Raw genomic sequence first — 13,035 nt, 5'->3', positions numbered from 1 at the left:
ATTTCACTTTGATCACTGTTAATAGAAAAACCCTCGCACCAAAATGGAATGGTTACTATTAAAGGAGTCAGAATAAAACTCTAAAAATAGGAGCACACATATTAAAAACCAATATCAAAAAAGAATCCAGTAATGACATCTAATACTGGGCTTTCAGCTTTCACTGCTCACCACAGCACATAGGAAATTCCTGCCTCAAATTCAGTGTTTGGGACAGGTTCTCCAAGGAGGCAGCACCAGCCTCAAGGGGGACAATGCCTGTAACTTCATTAATGCTACAGCCAAATTATCCTAACATTTCCAGGGTCTGCCACTCTCCCAGGACAGGCAGCCTGGGGGCTGAGCACCAAAATAAATGACACAAAGGTCATCTGTGCAATCCCCACGTGGACTCTTAACTTTTTGTCTCTCCAGACCTGATTTTTATTTTCAGGAGTGAAAGAAGTCAATTTAGGTAAAATTTGGCAAGAGTCCTTCAATCCTAATTATAACTGATTAGGTATCAGCTACTCCTTAGGCCATTTTCTCCATCTTCCTCCTTTTTGAAGAATGTCAGTATTTCACCTACAATATTGATACAAGCCATTGGTTCCATCACAAAAGAAAAGAAAGCTCCAAATCTTAGCTACAGAAAAACTAGTAGGTGGCCAATCATTAATTTATTTGTCTGTGGAGTTTATTCACAAAAAAATCCTTCTTTGAGGAAACTGATAGGGTTTGCAAAAAGACCTCAAGATGCAGATGATCTTTTAAACTTCATGAACATCAGAGTGTGGAAAGTGCAGCTCTGATACTGTCCTTCAGCAGTGCCCCTGGGGGTAGGACCTACCTGCAAAGAAAATAAGATCTCAAAGAATCTTTGCTAGTGAAATAAATATACTATAAAGCTTTTTCTAGATGTTGAGGACTTGGTTTTGATAACATTCTTGTGAAAAAAAAGACCAGTGTGTACTTTAAATGGCTGAGAAAAAAAAAAAGAAACCCAAAACTACAGGTTCAATTTCTCCTCTGCTTCCTTGGCTGACAAGCTAGAAAATCTAACTAAAAATGACCATTGGAGACTTTCCTGTTCAGGGTCAGAAGTGGTGAAACATTTCATTTTGACATCTCTGTCATAAAATATTTCATAACATGACTTTGACATGAAATCCAAACAAAATTTCCAGTCCATGACAGAGTTCTAAATTGAATGTTTTTCCCTCAATTTGGGATAAAGTGAACTCTAAACCAAACAAAAAACTCCTCTAATTTTGTGTCTAGCTATAAGCAGAGGTGTTTCTTCACTAGCACACACCATTCTTAAATCCTCATATACTTTTAAAGATCATAAAATCTAAATGTTTATGTAGTCAGTTAACCTAGGCTGAATTTTCCCCACAAATTTCCAAGTGACACATTTAGCAAAGAGCCATGTTAAAAAGTCTTACCTTAAAGCAGTAAAAATTCCCAGTGGATCCTGTTTTTACAGATCCCCAGCACATGGAGACACAGGGCACATCAACAGGACAGTGGGAGAAAGCTCTTGGGAAGTTGCTTGGCCCTGTGAGCAATCAGGAAAAGCAGAAAACTGGGTCAGAGGAAATGTGTTTGGGGGCATGGAAACAAATTTAGGCAGAAACAAGACAAAACACTAATAATTAGATAACAGAACATAATTGTGCTATTTCAGACCAAAACCACTATCCTGCTTTCAGGCAAGAGCAGGGAACTTGGGAAGAGTGGAAGAATACAGGGGATGTAGCATATCCTACTTACACCCTCTCAGCCTCCAGAAATTTGTTTCCTATCATTTCTCACCTAATTTTGTTTCCATATAGACTTTTCCTTCTTTAATATCCTAACAAGAAAGTCCAATTTCTTTCAGGAAGTTTGATTTGAGACCTTGCAAAAGCCTTATGGAAATCTGACTGCACCTTCTTCATGGACATGCTTACTTTGAAGAGTTTTCATAGGTCAAGAAGGCTTTGTGTCTTCAAAAATGTATTATATGCATCAAGATAAACAATTCTGTTCTTAACTCTAGTTTCTACCAAACTGGAAAATGAGGTGTGCCAAAATTAAAATGGATCCTAGTATTTGTGTGGGAGCAATTGAGGAAAATGCAAGAGAGTGGTTGAGCCAGGAAACAAAAAGTTGGATTTCACTGGAGAAGCATTAAAGTGACGGAGTGTTTGCTGATTACACTATTTTAGTCTCTAAGTAGTAGCAAGCTTCCAACAAGCTGCCCTTGGTGGCATTCCTTCTCCTCATCCCATCTGAAATTTTCATGATAGTTTAGGCAAGGGATCATTTAAACACACACTTCATTTGGCTCCACATCAGATTTTGTTCGAAACAAGCTGTTATGAAAGCTAAATGAGGCCACGAGTTTCAAAACTGATCAGGGTTTTTTGGATGCCTCCATTTATGATTAATAACTTGAGATACCATGAAAGGACTGGATAATTTGCAGAGCTCAGGATACCTGCTCAGAACAGCTTGCTTTAATCTGGGCAGTCAAGAACAAATCCATTCAACCTCACCAGTCACCTCTAAAAGTTGTTGTCATGACCAACAGAAATATTGCCAGTGACAGGTTGTGGTTTTGTTTGTTTTTTAATGAAAATTTAAAGCTGTTTTAAACAGATAAACACTTCCAGGAAGGATCAGGTACTGAATACAAAAGCACTGACAATGTGATTCTTATCATCTGAGCACAGAGAAATTCAAGTGATGGAAGAAGTAGCAGAAACAGCAGACTGTGCCCTGGGCTGCTGTGTTCCTTCCACTGGTACCTTGCACCATTAATGCAGGAGACAGGAGACAAGAATTAACATGTAATTAAATAACACGACTTGGGAAATTAAAGAATGAATGCAGAAGTCTGAGATTTTCAGTTTATGGGAAAATCCTGCATCCTGAGTCCTAAGTGCTCAGTCTCCACCACCTCTGCTACATCATCCTGTGAAGTGGGTGCTGTTCAGTACCAACAAAGGAACAAAGACCTCATTTTAGAGGCTCTATTTGGAAACCTGAATAAACACACCAGGCTCACAATTGCTGCAGTGCCCTCATGACTCTGCCTTATACTCTGAACCACAGCTGCTCAGTTCTCCAAAACTGGGTTGGGGGCCTGACTTCAATGGGATCCGAACATCCAAAACTCTTAAGTTGCTTAAAATTTCTAAGCTTTACAATACATCAGTGTGAGTTGTACTTGTTAGAAAGAACATTGTTACAGTTCCAGAGATAACTTATGAAGTCTGCAGATCTGCTTCAGTGCTAACACTCTTCTGAGCTGACTTCTGGAGTCATCAGGAGCTTGGCCACAGCTAAGTGAGAATAAATAATGAAGTAAGTGCTGCTTAATCTATCAAATGTTATTTTCGGAAGCTCAAGACTGTTCCTTCAGTGCTCTCAGAGGAAAACTGGGTCAAAATACCACAGAGATGTGTCAGAGGCAAGGAATCTGGGCAATTACTTCAGTTATGGCTAATGAAATATGTTTATCAAGACAAAGGCTGGTGGATGTGTCTGGGCCTCTGTTTAAATCACACTGGTAAAGATTTCAGCCTGACACTGGCTTAGCAGAGTGGGCTGGGCTGAGGTGGTTCAAATTCCCCCCACCCAAGTTCTGCACCCAGTGTTTTCCATCTGAGCCCACTCACAGCACTGGGCTCTGGAACTTCAGGTGGAATTAAGGACACCAAATTCTCCAAGTCTCAGTATCTTCCCCAGGGGAAGAGGACCGGCCAACCTGCCAGGTGCTTTGAAAATAAGCTTGTTACAAACAGAAAAGTGTTAAAACACTGAAGCAACAATGTGCAAACATGTTTGGCATTCCCCATCCTCTCCATGAGATTATTATCAGCATACAGAGAGGTGCAGACTGGATTTTGTCAGTTCTTACACAAACTCCAGGAACACTTGTGCAAAACACAACTACCCACCAAAAGGCAATTATTCACTACAATGCCAACCTTCTTTTTCTCAAATAATTGAACAGTTAATCAATATCCAGCAGAAATATAATGAAAATATTGCATTAACAACACCTAAAAACACTGCTGAACCAGTGCCCAAATCCACGTAATTGCTGGCGCCTTTTCAGAAAGGTCAGCTTGGAAAAAGATTTTCTGTGATTTTCTGCCCATAATTTTGTACTTGTATACTCGACTACCAGTGTAAAACTGGAAGCCAGCCCTCTGAACATTTGGCCCTTGAAGTTTCAGTCCAAACTCAAGCCCACTGAAATGTTTGTGTTTCTAAGCCTGAGCTCTCTTTCCAAGCCCTGCCAGCCAGGACAGGGGCTGATGTTCCACCAGCACCTTCTGCCAAAAGCAGCTTGGTGCTGGAAGGCTGCAAAGGCAAAACCTGGGCCCTGAAGGATTTCAGCACAGGCTGGGAGAGCCTTCAGTGGCAACTTCCTCTGAGCCCTCTCCATTAAAACATGGAGAACAAGGAAAGTCAGGAAGAGGCAACTTTGTGCTGCTCCCTTCACCTGAGAGCTGCTGCAGGGATGGGCAGGAGGGAGCCAGGCTCTCCACTGCTCTCAGCACTTCACTCAGTGGAATGTTAAAGTGCTGGAATCTGTGTGGGGAGTCACACTGGCTCCTGGTTGAGCAGTGTATTTATATTCCCCAGCCCATGCCTTTTCAGAGATGCCTCCACAGACATTCCATCAGGAGAGAAAGTGGCTGACACTCATCAAAGAGTTCATCTCCGAGAAGCCAAATGAGCCCAAATTGAGCTCACACCAGCCACCCACCCAGCCCATGTGCAAACAATTCCAGCATATGCTTCCTTAGACACTTGGAGCAACAAAGGCCTTGAATCCCCAGAACAGCCAGAATAAATAAAGTAACCCAAGTGTTACGGCCATGCCCAGATGAGGAATAATGTTTCTAAATATTTTATAAAAAAAACCTCAACTATTTATTCCTACAGACTTCTTTACAGCATTTAAAGAGTGCACATAAAGTTGACCTGAAAATGAGAGTAACAAGCAATAAAATAAAAGGATGTTCAATAGACACACCGTGAAATAAATTAATTGCAATCTGTGAAAGTGCTGTGAAAGTCATGGGGGAAAAAAAAAAAGCCATTCGAAAATGTAAAATATCCTTTACGGTTATATATTTTTAAAAATTACTTCTATTTGTCAAGAACAATTGACCCTTTCTTTTTGTCTTCATTTATCTCAGAGGAAAATAAAATGAAACAAACAGCAAAAAAGTCCCAAGTACAGTGAACAGCTGAGCCAGGAACAAATTAAGTAACACAGATTGATGGCTGTTGATCTACAGCAGTACCATCACATCAATGCTACAGCTCATATTTCATTTAAAGACCCATCTCTTCTTTTTCAAAATAGTGCAGTATTTATGGAAGAAGGCTGATTTGCAAGCCATGGAGCATCACTGGTAATCCAAATTCAGTTTTTCCAATTTGGCTTTAAAGTTGGTGAATTTCTTGGATTTTTGAGGTACCAATCCAGCTAAAACGAAACCAAACACTGAAATGAAATGAACACTGAAACTAAACATGTATTTTTAAAAAATGCTGCAAACAGGGAAAAGCTTTTTATCTTCAGTATCTTCACCAGGCAGAAAGAAAATAATGTTTGCTACCTCTGCATCTGCACCTTTACTGACCCCACTGGTCCAACAGCATGTTATCCTCAGCTCTTCTCCTGGGGCTTTTCCCAGAGCTTTATCTTCCCTGGCATTCCCTATTACAGCAGCACACAGGTTTCCTCCTGCATTCCATTCCCCTCTCAGACTCCTGAAACCTTAATCTAAGAGTTTTTAATTTCATAGCTATTAAAGACATTGATATCCCAGACAGAACATAACTTTTTCTGTGGATGTCTGCTAAGTATAAGATAAACGTTCACTCAATTTTTAGATTTCTAATGGCTTAAGAATTAGAGTGGCCATGTAAAAACTGCCAATTTTACTTGAAATACAGGAGATTTCCTCAGAAGCTGCAATAATTCTTTGTGCTTTCCTGTGTTTCTTACAGACACATCTGGAACACTGTCAATACCGGAGGATTGATATTTGGTTCAATCAAAGCCTCGAGTTAGAGGTTCACAAAATGTATGTGGTTTTCAGAGAGTGCACAAATCTGTCTGAGAATCAGGCTGGTTACTCAGGTGCCTGGCTATAAACAGCCAGATCTGGGCATCCAACATGGAAAACAGGCTGAACAGATGTGCCCTCTGCTAGGACACAAAGCTGATGCCATGGAGAAGGTGTGTGAAGATCTTGGATTCCCCTGTGGACCAGGCAAGAGGAGTGCTGGGCATCAAGGGCTGGATCTGGTCTGCGGAAAATCTCTCCAAGAATCAAAATATCTCTGCAATCCAGACTTAAACTTGGCTCTCTGAACCACCCAGCACTGAGGGTGGTCCTCAGGCTACACCACCACAGAGGCCCCTAAGCAGTGTCACCTTCACTGAGAGGGCTCTCAGTGGTTTGAGAACAGAGCTGCAAATGCTCTCTGGTAACAGCCAGGTCCTACAGCTCTGTGTCTGCTTTCTCCTCTGTGCAGAGCAGAGAAACAGAGACTGTGCCCAAAACTCCCAGCAGATCTGAACAGTCCTCCAAAATGTCCTCACCTTTCCGGGAACCATCACAGACCCTGTTAGAGCAGTAACTGCAGAGATAAACGAGAACATGACCCCAGCCTTATTTAATTTTACATCACTATGCAAAGCTCTTGACTCTGCTGTCTCCATGACCTACTTTATCTATTGTTTATTTTTTTTCTTTTTCCAGGAAACTCTTCATTAGGGATAAAAGCACCTGGCTTACAGTAACAGGGCACTGTGCAAAATATCTGTCAAAAAGTCAAGGAACACTCATAAACACATCAGAAAGAGCAAACCCACAGAGAACTGTGGAATTGCAAGGGAGTAACTTATGTAGAAGAAAGGCAAAGATGATGGGCAAGCCAGAGTCTCTTCTGGCAGAAATGGCTGAAGTCCACTGAGTTCACTGTGCCAGTTTGAATCTGGGGAGAATTTGGATGTGCCAGCTCAGTCTGATGCAGATGGCACTGGAGCTACTCAGGTTAGAGCCAGAGTCTGTTTTCTGCCAGGAAAACAGGAGTTGGGAAAGCCACTACGGACAAAGCCAGACCTAAACAACTGGTGCGTGCAACTGCCTTGGCTTCCTCTTCCCCCTCTTCCTAAATTTGACACTGAAAACTTATTTAACTGCTTTGAGAAAAAAAAGTTATTGAAAATTATGAAAGAGAGAGTTTATGGGGAAATTTTAGGACTTAATTTCCTTCATTTTCAGATATACTATTTAGAGTTTTTTCCTACCAGGTAAGACAAGCACAGTTTTCTCCCTGTGCTCTTTTCACATCATGCATGTACCATCTGTTGAGTCCTCTTACTGTGCCCTTTCTGTAGCTTGTTCTCAGCTCCACTGCTCTCAGATGACCAAGGATAATTTATTATCAGTCCTTTATCAATCTCTCTGCAGAGGCCAAAAAAGCAGAGCTTGAAAATTGCTTCTATATCTTTGAAGTTAGCTCACGGTGTGTTGAGGTTCTCTGAGCAAACACCACTTATCCTGCTAAACAAAACCAAACCCAAGTCCTCCTCTCCACAAAGTGGACACATGAGGTGCTGGCTGGCAAGAAACAAGGGAGCTCCTATTTTCCTCTCCCATCAGATACCAACTTCAGCACAGTCAGGAAAAAAGCACAAGCCTTGAGACTTTTGGTTTTGTTAGTACCACTCTTGTGGAAAACTGCTATTTGTAAGTGTGAGCTGATGTTGATCTCTCTTGCAGAGCACAGCAGTAATGAAGGGTTTTTAAGATGCCCACAGATTATTCCTCTCCTTCTATCTGCTCCAGTTCTTTGGGTACTCTGAGTTTTGTTTCCCTCTTCAGCCATTGTTTCTGACCATCATCTGCTAGGTGTTGTTATCTTACACTGCTGTCCAAAACCCCTCTGGAGAATTCTACTTAGAATTCTACAGGAACTTCATCCCAGATCAACAGCCACTTGCCACATCCCCTTCACAGAGCTCACTAGAGGCAATTGTGTCTCCATTTACTTAAGTTTCAACCCAACTGACTCTGTCTCCAAGGGAACCTGTGCAGTTTCTATTCTCTTAGCTATGAATTTCAGCACCTGCTGGGACCCCAGGAGTGCCATGAGCTGCCGGGTAAAGGGTCAAGATTTATAATTGGTATAATTTAAAACAAACAAGTTTTCTCTGTAGATGAAAGTGTTTGAGTGGAAGCAGGACCAGTGATCATAAACTCTCTTCTGGCCACTCATTAGAATCTCACACCACTCTTATGTCTTCCCACCTCTTCCTCCTCCTTCCTTCTCCCATGGCATTGCTTCCTTTTCATGGAATTCTTTTCTTTAGATACAGAGAAGCCAAACTTCTGCTCATCTCCTCCTAACCCAACATTTTACATGATTTACTGCTGCTATAGCTGGGCCACAGAAAGCTGGAGATGTTTAATAAGTTCTATGAGCCAGAGAAATCACCGTCAATTAAAAAACTGCCACAAGGGGTAAATAGAAAAACTACCACACCAAAATACCTGAATAAATCATTGATTACTCATTTATAACCTGGGCTATTCAAAGAACTCCTGAGCTGCTCCTTACACTGATTTTTGAGGAATGTGCTTTTAATACACCTTGAAAAATCCTTTGGGTTTTCTACCAGAGACACCCAAAAAAGACACCACAGTGTGTCCTCATCTGCTGAGGAAAGGAACCCCTCATCCTCTGCCAAAGCAGACTCAGGCACAAACAGATATGGGGATAGGATGTGTTTTGCTTGTCTGTTTATTTGTTTAAACTTGGAGCCCACCCACCAGCCCAGACATTCATTTCTCAGCCTGTTTCAATTCTTTGATTTGGTAACTAGGAAATCAAACAGAAGGTGGGAGTAGGAATGAGTAGGTGGGAACCAGAGCACTCAGAATTTTTTAGAATATTATTCTAAGATCTTAAAAATTTGAAAATCGGAAGTTGATTTTTTTAAAATTGCAGTTAATTTCTCATTTTTCAGACATTTTATTTTTTAGGATACTGACTCTGACCAAGATTTTTATCTGTCTGTAAGTTATTCCTTAAGGGATTTAGTCAAAATCCTCAAACCTTTAACACTTCAATGAAAACAGGCACAAAAAGGCCAGCTGGAGTCTGGACAGTGTTTAGCTCTAAAACATGTTAAAATTTCACAATCCAAACAAAATATTTACTAGTAATATCTCACCTTATTATCATGAATTGAGAGTAAATTGAAATTTCATGCAACTGAATAGCCTAATCATATACACAGACTTTAAAATCTAGGCTTTTCATGTTCTTAAGTATAAGTAATTAAGGGTAAGAGTAACGTTTCATAATTATGTCATTGATCTCAATTCCTTTTCATTTTCCTATGAAAGCACTAAACTTACATAAGGCACATCTGAGGTTGCTCCTGTTGCTCAGATCCACATTTGTTCTAATCAAATATTCACCTCATGACTTGTTTTGGGTTTGGTTTTTTTCAGTTTTTGCCTTCACATGAAATTAAAATTTGGAAAGTCTAAATGTATCATTAACTTTGAAAAAAAGTACTAAAAACTCATTTAAAAAATAAAAAATAACAGAGAGCTATGGGAAATTCTGTTTTAGTCTGGCCTACTAATTAAAATCAACTATGTCACATTATTTCCACTGTTCAAAAGTATCCGCCTACAGATCTAAAATCATTTCTGAATGATTAAAATCAGGAGTAAAAAACCCCAAATCTCTTTCCTCTTTCATGTGGAGCCACACAGACCACACTTTTGCAGCTTTCAGAGTCCATTAAAGCATCACCTTTGAAAACAGATGCACAAGCAGGCCCAGGAGTGATTTATGCAAGCGGGAGGCTCAGAACTGCCAGCGACTCCTCATGTTCAAAGCACCCCCAGCAGGCTCAGCAAGGTCCACTTTGGATCACTTGTAATGAGGATTCTTCAGACCACAAAATCAATAATATAATTAGAAAATGGTATGTTATTTCTCAGAATCTTGCTGCAACTTATCTGCCTTTGATCAAGCTGAGTTGACTGCTAGTGACATTTAATATTAATTAATGAAAATGCATGTGATAAAAAGTTCTTTGGAGAATTATCTAATTATGTACCATAAAAAAATGAAGTCTGTAATAACTGCAATTTATGTTTAGATCAATGACTATTGTTTAGGCACTCTGAGAAGACATTGGGGTTATGAGTTATCTTTAGCTCCACTTTCTCCTGCCTGACAGAGCCACTTAGAGCAGATGAGCCACGTCATTAATGAGTTTTACCTCATTTACAATACCAAGGGCTGCAGGAAATCTTTCCTCAACTCTGGGACAGCACCTACAGAATATTTGATTAAATTCATTTATCTTTTGACAATGGATGATTGACAGCAAACCATCACGACTGAAGGTACTGACAAAATAAATAACTGGAGATTAAGCAGGATTTCAAAAGAACTACTGCAATCCTTAGGGAACAATGATTACAGAAAGGCAAAGTATTTCATTAACTCATAGAAATGCAGCACTTTCCTACCTTTCACTTTGACTGCCTGAGACCCCAGCTACTGAGAAACATTTACATTTAAAAATATTCCAATTTGATGTAACATGTCTAAGTAACTTTTCATGATTGTCAGGTACAGAAGAAAGGCAAAGCGAAATTTTTCATTATTATGAAACAGTGTGGGATTCACCAGAAACATTGTAACAGGTTTAATAAATCTGGTTCTAAACTAGAAAGGAAGGGAAGGAAGGGTGGTATTGTGTTTACAACATAGGACAGATTTTATGGCTAATATGACAGGTTAGTTAGGTCCCATTTCTCAAGACATTTTGGGTTTGGGGATAAATATATATAAATTGGGAAATATATATATCCTATTACTCTTGGTTTATATCAGTCATGTATAATAACTGACCCCTGGGTTTGGTGAGATTATTCTAATCCCATCATCTGAGCTCACATCTGATTTGCAGCAGCCTTTTCCAGTCCAGGTGAGTAAAAAAGGAACAGCTGTCATATGATCTCACTCTTGTCTCTTATAACCATACAGAGAAGTACAATAATACTCAGAAATTGTCAATATTCTTACAGCTGCTCCATTAATACCACATAGGACATTCCCTGTTGTTCACTGGCACACTCTTGTGTGAGTGGGGATCACTGAGTTTAGAAGTAAACTAAGGTTTTCAATGATCTGAATTCCTGACAAGGGGGAGGAGGGGGGGAATTTTGCTTCATCTCTCCCAGTTTGGTTTATTTTAAAAGACAACGTGTGAAATTGCTGAGAGCAGAACATTGCCTAAATAGGTGCCACTTGTTCTTGCCCCAGATGTGAAGGAGCTGGTTGCTCTCAATACAAAGTGATTAATGATTGCTTGCAATCAGCCCTGGAAATCATTGGCATTGAGTGACAGAATGATCCTGTGACATCACACGGCCTCACATCTGATGCTTGTTCTCGGCCACGTTGCTCCTCGTGCTGCCATTTTTGGCAGTGAGCTCAGAAATATTATGGCCTTTATGATTTCATGAATAAACAAGTTTTCACATGAGAGAGGTTTCTATTTCTTTCTGCCAAATTTATTCTTCTGTTAACTCATGACCTCTCCAATCCCCACATTACCTTGTGGGAACACTGCTTTGTACAAAGGTTCTGACATTTTTCCATCTCTGCACAAAAGTACCTCATCAAATCAGTCCTGGAACCCCTGACTGCAACCAGATCTTTCTTTTCTGTCACATCCAAATGATGAGCCTCTACCTCACAGCAAAGATTCACATTATTTTAGCTAATTGCAGTTAATCTTTGTAAATGTTTTATTAAATTTCTTGCTGTTTTTACAGTGCACAAGGTCATCCAGTTCTTCCTCTATTAAAACCCACTGATACTGAGGAGCTCATTAGTCCCCCAGATTAATCATGGAGTGCCATTTGAGCAAGCAAGAAACAGGCAAGAACTTCAGCTTTCCCAGCTGAAACCCCCAAAACATAACAAATAAGTGAAATAAATTACAAAGGATTCTAGAGCCAAGCATTCAAGTTACCAATTCTTCTTAATCCCATCCGGTTGCCTTTTTTCATCAAAACTTTACATCTAGAAAACAGAAATACAACTTCTGCGTTCTGCATTCATATTAATTAGAGACTATAGAGAATTTCATGAAGAAATAGCAGGATGCTCATAATTCAGTGTATAAAAGTGATAAATCTTGATAAACCTGCTCCCTGTATTTCATTATTTGCATTTTACTTCAGTGCAAGTTGTACAAGCACAAACAACAGGGAAGAACTCCTGCTTGGTAAATAAGCTGTGGAAATTTTTTATAGAGGTTTTTTGGCCCAGTCTGCAGTGGGTCCCTGTGCTCAGTGCCCAGCAGGACCAGAATGATCAGGGTGACCAGGGTGACCAGTGTGACCAGTACAGGGCAGGCTGGTGGGTGCTGGGAACCACGGTAGCAATGATGACTTGGAAGGAAATGATGTTTAAGTCTCAGAAAAAGATGGAACAACATCATAACTGTCAGAGCAATTTTCCACCTTGGTAGTTGAACACCTGAACTATTGCTTGTTTTTGCAGTGGAATTATTCCCACTTTCTCTCTGCTCAGCTCTGAATCAGCCTGGAGATGTGTCATAAACAATGTTTGCCTCAAAGAGCCACGTGGGCCAGTGCCGAGGAGGGACTTAATGAGGAGACAGTAGTTCCATAAAAAAATAAAAATAAAGAGCTTGGTTCATTTTCTGTAAACATCTGGGTTGTAAATAACTGTAGGCAGGATAGCATTAGGCTGCCTCTGACTTCACGTCATAAGCATTGAGTTCTTAATTTTAATTTAAAACCACCATAATTTTCAGTTTGCATGGGAACATAATCTTACAGTGTGTTGGCAGGTACCTGGGAAATGTAGCACAAATGATAACATTCTTACACTCAGGAAAAACTGAGTAAACATCTGTATTTGTCAGGTATTTTTAAAGGATTTTCCTAGTTCAGCAGCAGTGCA

The 13,035-nt window shown here is 40.1% G+C and overlaps 1 protein-coding gene across 11 annotated transcripts in view; it reads right to left on the bottom strand.

Moving 5' to 3' along the window:
- The window catches only part of MEGF11 (multiple EGF like domains 11), a 266,626-nt gene that overhangs the window by 193,284 nt on the left and 60,307 nt on the right, over positions 1–13,035 (bottom strand). For all 11 annotated transcript variants that reach the window (XR_013775891.1, XM_079318187.1, XM_079318184.1 and 8 more), the window contains one exon: positions 1,428–1,540. The gene's annotated coding sequence lies outside the window, so the exon portion shown is untranslated. The remainder of the gene's footprint in view (positions 1–1,427; positions 1,541–13,035) is intronic.

The sequence above is a fragment of the Erithacus rubecula genome (genome assembly GCF_903797595.1).
Source record: "Erithacus rubecula genome assembly, chromosome: 14".
In the NCBI taxonomy this organism is placed as follows: Eukaryota; Metazoa; Chordata; class Aves; order Passeriformes; family Muscicapidae; genus Erithacus; species Erithacus rubecula.
Note: the sequence above shows the minus strand (reverse complement) of the source record. Positions and strands in the feature narration are given on the sequence as shown.